Consider the following 8623-nt stretch of genomic DNA (forward strand, 5'->3'; position numbering starts at 1 on the left):
AATAAACCTACCTAAGGAGACAAAAGACCTGTATGCAGAAAATTATAAGACACTGATGAAAGAAATTAAAGATGATACAAATAGATGGAGAGATGTACCATGTTCTTGGATTGGAAGAATCAACATTGTGAAAATGACTCTACTACCCAAAGCAATCTACAGATTCAATGCAATCCCTATCAAACTACCACTGGCATTTTTCACAGAACTAGAGCAAAAAATTTCACAATTTGTATGGAAACACAAAAGACCCCGAATAGCCAAAGCAATCTTGAGAGCGAAAAATGGAGCTGGAGGAATCAGGCTCCCTGACTTCAGACTATACTACAAAGCTACAGTAATCAAGACAGTGTGGTACTGGCACAAAAACAGAAAGATAGATCAATGGAACAGGATAGAAAGCCCAGAGATAAACCCACGGACATATGGTCACCTTATCTTTGATAAAGGAGGCAGGAATGTACAGTGGAGAAAGGACAGTCTCTTCAATAAGTGGTGCTGGGAAAACTGGATAGGGACATGTAAAAGTATGAGATTAGATCACTCCCTAACACCATACACAAAAATAAGCTCAAAATGGATTAAAGACCTAAATGTAAGGCCAGACACTATCAAACTCTTAGAGGAAAACATAGGCAGAACACTCTATGACATAAATCACAGCAAGATCCTTTTTGACCCACCTCCTAGAGAAATGGAAATAAAGACAAAAATAAACACATGGGACCTAATGAAACTTAAAAGCTTTTGCACAGCAAAGGAAACCATAAACAAGACCAAAAGACAACCCTCAGAATGGGAGAAAATATTTGCAAATGAAGCAACTGACAAAGGATTAATCTCTAAAATTTACAAGCAGCTCATGCAGCTCAATAACAAAAAAACAAACAGCCCAATCCAAAAATGGGCAGAAGACCTAAACAGACATTTCTCCACAGAAGATATACAGATTGCCAACAAACACATGAAAGGATGCTCAACATCTTTACTCATTAGAGAAATGCAAATCAAAACTACAATGAGATATCATCTCACACCAGTCAGAATGGCCATCATCAAAAAATCTAGAAACAATAAATGCTGGAGAGGGTGTGGAAAAAAGGGAACACTCTTGCACTGCTGGTGGGAATGTGAATTGGTACAGCCACTATGGAGAACGGTATGGAGGTTCCTTAAAAAACTACAAATAGAACTACCATATGACCCAGCAATCCCACTACTGGGCATATACCCTGAGAAAACCATAATTCAAAAAGAGACATGTACCAAAATGTTCATAGCAGCCCTATTTACAATAGCCCGGAGATGGAAACAACCTAAGTGTCCATCATCGGATGAATGGGTAAAGAAGATGTGGCACATATATACAATGGAATATTACTCAGCCATAAAAAGAAATGAAATTGAGCTATTTGTAATGAGGTGGCTGGACCTAGAGTCTGTCATACAGAGTGAAGTAAATCAGAAAGAGAAAGACAAATACTGTATGCTGACACATATATATGGAATTTAAGAAAAAAAAATGTCATGAAGAACATAGGGGTAAGACGGGAATAAAGACACAGACCTACTAGAGAATGGACTTGAGGATATGGGGAGGGGGAAGGGTAAGCTGTGACAAAGTGAAAGAGCGGCATGGACATATATACACTACCAAACGTAAGGTAGATAGCTAGTGGGAAGCAGCTGCATAGCACAGGGAGATCAGCTCGGTGCTTTGTGACCGCCTGGAGGGGTGGGATAGGGAGGGTGGGAGGGAGACGCAAAAGGGAGGGGATATGGGAACATATGTATATGTATAACTGATTAAATTTGTTATAAAGCAAAATAAAAAAAAAATCATTCCTCATTTAAGACATATCAAATATAATTACAGTTGTTTCATGGGGTAATTTTTACTTTGTTTTTAATAAATCATAACATATTTTTCATAAAAATTCCTCTTTTCCTTCTAAAAGTTATGCCTTTTATATCTATATTTTATATCTTATGAATTGGCCAGAATATTCAGAAAATGTTATCTAATATATGAGATGGGACTTTTTTTTTTTTTTTTTAATTTTAATGGAGATGTTTATGGTGTTTCACCCTTACACAAGATGTTAGCTCTTGGCTAAATAGAGAAATTACTTATTCAAAGTAGTTGAATTATCTTTTTTGAGTCAAAATTAAATGAATTAAAAAAAATTTAATGACTATTGTGTGCTAAATTTACACCTATTCTTTAAAGCAACTAGAATAGACTAAAACATATTTTAATATAACTTGAATGTGTCCAATTAGATTAAAACTCTTTCATAAGTAATACACAGTTTAATGTCTCTACAACATGTAGAAAATTTATAATAAACAGCAGTGTGAAAGTGCAAGAGGAACTTTGTCTTCCTAACTCTTTTTCTCTTCATTTAAGCTTAATAACTCAAATTCATGCTTTTTAACATTATGGCTATTCAATTATTTTTGAGTTTCTGCCACAAATATTTTTTCCCTGTAGGTTGCAATACATCAAATTTGGTAAATGCAGATATTTTAGTGAGTTGACAGATATTTTAGTAAATTAATTTGTACTTCTTAATGTTTGAAATTTATGTAGTCAGTTGACATCCTGGCTAAGGCAATAAAATACTGAGAAATAAAAGTACAAGCTTGATCTTAGTTAACATATGTTTTTTTTGTATCAGCACCATAAAATTCTGCATTTATGAATTTTGTTAATATGCTGTCATTTTATTGGAAGTAAACTGTTGCAATGTGGATTTTTCTCAGTTAAAAAGTTAACAATCTAAAGACCTAGTTTTGTGTTGTTTGCTTGTCCTTTCTGGCTTTCCCTCTTAGAAAGATACTTTTAAAATAAATCTTTTTTCAGCATCTTAATTTGAAGATTTGCCTGTAGAAATCTCTTGTAGAAAAGGTGTAGATTCTCTCTTCCCTTTAATTCATTTCTTCACAGCCCTTATTGGACACCTACTACGTGCTCTACATGTTTGAGATAATTCACGAATGAAACAGAGATCCCCATCCTAGAGAAGCTGATGTGTCAGCAGACAATAAACAGGAAATGTACAAGTGAATTCTGTGGTATGTTAGATTCTATATGTGAAATGTTACAGGGGTGCTGGGGCAGGAAGGACTGCAGAAGAGAGTGTTAAAAAAAAAGGGTCAATAGAGGCCTCACTGGGGTGAGATTTGAGGAAAGACTTGACAAAAACCTAGGAGTGAGCCAAGCAGATATTTAGGAGAAAGAGGATTCCAGCAAGAGGAAAAGCTAAGAGACCACTGTGGCTGGGACAGAATGAGGGAGGGGAGGAGGGAGAGAAGCCAGAAAGGTAATTGCAGGGTCATTTAGAATTACTGTAAGGATGCTGGCTTTCATGGGGGTCATTGGAAGGCTTTGCGCAGAAACTTGACATCATGTAAGAGATTTTATCAGAGATCATTCTGGTTGTGGTGCTGAGAATAGTCTGCAGGGAGCAAGGGTATGAACAGTGAGATCCATTAGGAAGTTATTTCAGCATCTAGTCCAAGGAGACAGTGGTTCTGACCTGGGGCAGCAAAGCAAGTGAGAAAGGTGGTCAGAGATTGGGTTTATTTTGAAGGTAGAGCCAATAGGACTTCCTAACCTACTGGATGAGGGTTTTGAGAGAGAAGAGTCAAGGAGGATTATATCAAGAGTTTTGACCTGAGTGGATGGACGGGTAGAGTTGGCACCCACTGGGATGGGGAAGGCGGCAGGTAGAAGAGGCTTGGAGGCGAGTGGAAAGCTGGACTCCCATCTTGGACTTGTTGAGCTCAAAATTCCTATTCGACATTTAAGCAGAGATGTTGAGTAGGGGGTTGGATATATCTGCATCTAAAGCTAGATTTATAAATTTGTAGTCATCAGCATTTAGAAGATAGGTAAAATCGGGTTTCAAATCTTAATCTTTGCACCATGGATGATGCACAGAAAATCATTCATTTAACAGATGTAGAAATTAAGGCACAAAATTAAAAGTATAAAAATGTCTAAGCTAAATAGATTCAGAATTCTTCTCTGGCAGGGACACTGAGGCCACACTTAAAGGACTGTGCTGCGTGTGTGCGTGTGTGTGTGTACACGTATCGCCTTACATTCTAACTGTAACATGCAAACACTACAGTCATGTTAAAAATTCTTAACAATAAAACTTTAACCAAAATCCCACACTTAAGTCTCAAGTGTCTCCATTTTTCATGTTGTCTTCTAGATCTTATCCATTTATTTAATAATAAGAAAGAGGCAATAATTGTCACTTTGATGGCTACATATTCTACTGAGTTGGCATACCATAATTTTCTTACCTAACAGCAGTACGCAAACTTGGCTAAAGAGTGTTCTCACAATTGTAAAAATAACAAAGCAGGCTTGGGGGAGAAGATGGAAAGGAAATGCACCAAGTGTATCATGTCCTCCTTCCTATCGTAGCCTAGACATAACATCCTCCAGGAAGCCTCCCTGGACGCCCCAGCTGGGTTCGGTGTGATTCTGAGGTTTCTGGCACCTTATCTTCCTGTCACACTGTGTAGTGGTGACCTGCAGGGTTTTCACCCCGACACACTGTCGGGCCGTGTGCTGGCTCACTGTTGCCTGCCTGACACTCTGTACTTCTCTGCAAGACTAAATACAGGGATGAAAGAATGAATGTTAGGATGCTATGCTCTGAATGGGTGGTAGAACATGACATCTCAAAATCTGTGTTCCTATTTCCCAAATTTCCTTTCACGTATACATCTTATAATATTTTAAATGGTTCTCAAGTGAACAGGAATGTGCAAAAGACAAGAGTCTGAAGAACATAAAATCTTGAAGAAAGACTTTTTTTTTTGTTTCTAAAATGCAAAGAGTTTCTGGGTAGCACCAGCAATGAGTAGTGTGTGTTGACTCTCTCCAGCTTTCTGCTCCACTGGGACCACGCTTTCTGGCCCTCTTGTGTGGGTAGGATAAGGCCTTCTTACCTGTTCATATGAAAGAGATGCAAGAAGGAACAGTCACTTCCAGACTGGAGTACTGCTGCTGGGAGCCCCTGCAGAGCTTGCCTTCCCTCAGACACAGTGACCAGAATGTTCCAGATAGTGGCTTTTCTGTCAGCCAGGTCTCGCATGAGAAGCACACGAAGCAGAGTCCCTAGACAAATGGAGATGGACATGTCATGTGAGTGAGCAATGAACCACTGTCTTGTGAAGTCGTTGAGATTTGGGGGTTGTCTGGGATTGATACTAGCCTATCCTGATCGACACTTTGTGGGAAAAACTTTGCTTCATTCTGCCTTAAAGAGAGACAGCCATTGAGCTCCAGAAACTTGAAAACGAAGCACAGGAAAATTAACCATCTCTCTGAAGACAGAGTAAAATTTAAATGCTGAAAGATTAGAAGAGGAAGCACATCTGCTTAGCGACCACAGTACCAAGGTGGAAAACCTTCTAGGCATTTCTCCTGTGGCTTTTCTTCGGCTTGCACTCAGAGCTACTTAGAACAACTGTTTTACCTAATAGGTTAGTAATTGGATGCAGTTCTTGATAGTGATCCTGGGGCCTTTTGAACATTTCCTATGTAAATCCAGGGGTTGCTGTATTGACAAAAAAAGACAGAATGGGGCCCATGAGATTACTTCAGGATTTTTTCAGTCCTAAATGTCAGCAGCTGGATTGATATTCATCACTTTCGGAAGTACAGGCAGTAAAAATAAGACTCATACATACCAGTTTTGATGTGTATTTTAGTACCTTTGATCACCCCCAGTGGAGGAGAAACCAGCAGGCTCTTAATATCGAAGTCCCTTGCCTTACCCAGGGCCCTATGAGGACTTCATTAATTGGTAGCTTTTGGAAAATCCATGGGGGAAAGCAGCTGCAGAATTATTGAGAAAGTACAGAGCTTAGAGTCAAAAGACCTGAATCTGAGCATCGACTCTGTCACTCAGAGTTATGATACCCTATGAGCTGACTTTTAAAGCTTGGTCACATGTCATAACCTGTATTTCAACTGCCTCATCAGTAAAATGCCAGATTATGAGGATTATTGTGAAAAGTGCATGAGATGAGGTTTGTGAGAACTCAGGCTATCCAGGCTCCTAGGGATTAACTTCTTCACTAAGGTTTGTTCTATTGACCATGTTCCTAAGAACGCCAGAAGCTGGAGATGCATCCAGAGAGACCTTGCTGCTGAATTCTTTTTTTTTTTTTTATCCCAAAGGGTGCCCATTAATCATGTACTATTTTTGGTGTGGGCTCAGGGATTTCTCCTACAAATAAATGGAAAATGTCCATGATAGAAGTGGCTTAGCCATTGGTATTCACGGCCAAGCCTCAGACCAGGTGCTATGTGGATTTCCACCATTCTGTGCAATTTGGGAAAGTTCTCATCAGCACCTTTGTCTCTGAGAGTGAGTCACACTCGGTCTTACTGCGGGGCAACTGCAATTAATGAAGAGCCCTGTGCACATCAGAAGCAATTCCACAGCCTAAATGCTCAGAAGGACACTAATGTTTTAGCTAACAGCTCTGGCTCTACCTGCTAACAGTGGGCTTGGGAACTCATCATCTCAAGTTCTGACATTCACTGAACTGGACCAACTAATGGTGGAGGCTTGTGTTTGAAACAGAAATCATTTTGAGGAATGGACTTGGAATTACCATCTTGGTACGGGCTCTAATTAAACAGTCCTGGAGCATAGGTGATGGAGCGTGAGTCTTCAGTACATATTTCAAATCTTCATAATTTAGTATTTATAGACACTCCAAGAAGAAGGATGTCAGGAAAGGGATTTATAGTTTACTTTGCCCTTCTTCAGCCCTCTTTCTCCCACAGCTTTATTGAATTGGATGGCAGAAAAAAAAAAAAAAAACCTCTCCAAGAAACTTTTGTTTGGGCTTCTTTCAAATTTGCTTCACCTAAAAATTTCTATTCGAAAATACTCAAGAAGGGGATTCACTTCACGTTTCCTTCACATGTGGCTCAAGATAAGGAGACTGTAACTTGGAATTCTCGGAGTCCTTTGACACAGAAGTCTAATATCGAGATGGGAGTTTGTCTTTATAACAATGTAGGATGCAATGTTCTCTCTCTCTTTCACCTTGAGGTTCCCAATCAAGCAGTAACGGGGCATTTCTCTCCCACGTTTATTGAAAACTTATTACTTGCCAGGCACTTTGCATATGCCATTTCCCAAAGAGTTCTGTGAAGCAGGTGGTTTTCCTAACTTTGCTGATAAGAAAAATGTAGCTTGGGGAGATTAAGTAATACTTAAGGTCACCCCATTGGTAAATAGCATAGTCAAGGTTCAAACTCTGGGCATCTCACTCCTGAGTTGGAGCTACTGTCTCTCAGTGGCAGTGATAAGAGGTAGGTTCTGAAGCCCTGAAAAATGGATCTGAGTCATTTTTCGGGAATAAGTGGAGGGGAAAAGGAAGTTCTAAGAAGATAGCGGGATTAAAAAAAACTTGAGAATGGTTTGGGGTCTACCTGTATAGATCAGAGGATACTAGCTTGGATACTAGAATTCCCCTTTCTGGAAATTCTGCTTTTCAGAAACTTGGAGCTACCCACCAATGGAGAACAGTTAAATGGTTCATACGGCAGAATACTTTAAAGCCCTTGAAAAGCCAAAGGGTCAAGATATGAGCTTTGCATGTCACTCACTAATTAGTCTCTTCCATCTTCTACAAAATGGGTGAAATAATATTACCTACTTCCTAGGGATATTGTGAGAATGAATGCAATAACTCATGTAAAATGCTTAGAAGGGTGCCCAGCACATGGTGAGCACTCAGTAGATGTTACCTTTTATTATCTACATGATGTGAAAAGGTTTCCATGATATACTGACATATGAATAGAAGAACAGGGTGTACACTCTGATTCCATTTTTGTAAATATGTACATATGCAGAGGAAATATCTGGAAGCATATACATCATAATGTTAAGAGTATTAATCTCTGTGATTGTGAGATCATTATTTTCTTGTAAATATAGGTGATTTTTTTTTTTTTTTTTTTTTTTTTTTTTTTTTTTTTTGCGTTACACGGGCTTCTCACTGCTGTGGCCTCTCCCATTGCGGAGCACAGGCTCCTGGATGCGCAGGCTCAGCGGCCATGGCGCACGGACCCAGCCGCTCCGCGGCATGTGGGATCTTCCCAGACCGGGGCACGAACCCGCATCCCCTGCATCGGCAGGCGGACTCCCAACCACTGCGCCACCAGGGAAGCCCTAGGTGATTTTTATAATCACAAAAATTTGGTTTCCATTTTGACAAAAACAATAAAAGTAAATTAAAAACCCTGGGGGAAAACACCCCACAACTCTAGCTTCTTTGGGTTTCTGAATTCCAAGGCAAGTTAGTGAAGAAGATGACGAGATCTAAGGCTCAGTTTTGTTATCTTAGCCGTCATTTAACCAGGGTCTCAATATCTTGTAGGATTATTATAAAAAAGCAAGCAAGCGAACATCTAAAAGCGCCTAAGCCCTCATAGGGAATTATTATTACTCATGGTCTCTTTCGCAGGCTTTAGAAGGAACATTTTCTTTCTAGGGCTTAGAATTGTGACAACCAGAGTTTTGCAAATAACAATGACAACAATGACAAAATATTATCCAAACCTCAATGG

This window comes from Hyperoodon ampullatus, assembly GCF_949752795.1.
Source record: "Hyperoodon ampullatus genome assembly, chromosome: 9".
Classification (NCBI taxonomy): Eukaryota; Metazoa; Chordata; class Mammalia; order Artiodactyla; family Ziphiidae; genus Hyperoodon; species Hyperoodon ampullatus.